At 46.8% G+C, this 564-nt stretch overlaps 1 long non-coding RNA gene across 1 annotated transcript; it reads left to right on the top strand.

Annotated features, from left to right (window-relative positions):
* Nucleotides 1–564, top strand: LOC104916064. The gene is made up of 3 exons (XR_796523.1): nucleotides 1–90; nucleotides 281–407; nucleotides 546–564. It is a non-coding gene; the product is annotated as an uncharacterized LOC104916064 (long non-coding RNA).

Raw genomic sequence — 564 nt, 5'->3', positions numbered from 1 at the left:
GTAGACCTTTCTCTGCCATACTCTGTGATCCAAGGAGAGATTTTCAGCCTGAAAGCCATCGTCTTCAACTACCTCAAGGACTGTATCCAAGTGAGTATTTCCCAGTCCCATATCCTATTTTAGAGCAAGAGTACGAGCCTAAAGGCAAGCTATTAGTTATATACTGGTATCTAGGACACAAGAACAGTCTCATCTTTTGTGACTCATGATTTAGTTCCTTTGATCAGTGCCTGATGCTAATTCTGTGACAATGTATGTTTGTACGCCTCAACACACTCAGGTGCACACCACCCTCATAGAGACTCCAGAACTAAAGGTGGATGCCTGTCCAGGCTGCCAGTTCACCAGCTGCCTCTGTGCCAACGAAGCAAAAATCTTTGCGTGGAATGTGACAGCCACTAGACTGGGTGAGGTTAAGCAGAGGGATGTTTGGTAGCTTGTGGGAGGAGGTGTGACATTTGCCTGCCCCTTTGTCTGGTCCCATCACCTGTATGTACAGAACTCTGCTGCAAGTGCTCAGTGATGCACTCTTGTGCTTCTTGCAGGCAAAGTGAATGTCACTGT

This window comes from Meleagris gallopavo, unplaced genomic scaffold (assembly GCF_000146605.3).
Source record: "Meleagris gallopavo isolate NT-WF06-2002-E0010 breed Aviagen turkey brand Nicholas breeding stock unplaced genomic scaffold, Turkey_5.1 ChrUn_random_7180001867942, whole genome shotgun sequence".
In the NCBI taxonomy this organism is placed as follows: domain Eukaryota; kingdom Metazoa; phylum Chordata; class Aves; order Galliformes; family Phasianidae; genus Meleagris; species Meleagris gallopavo.
The sequence above is the reverse complement of the archived record's forward strand: the minus strand, read 5'-3'. Positions and strand labels throughout refer to the sequence as shown.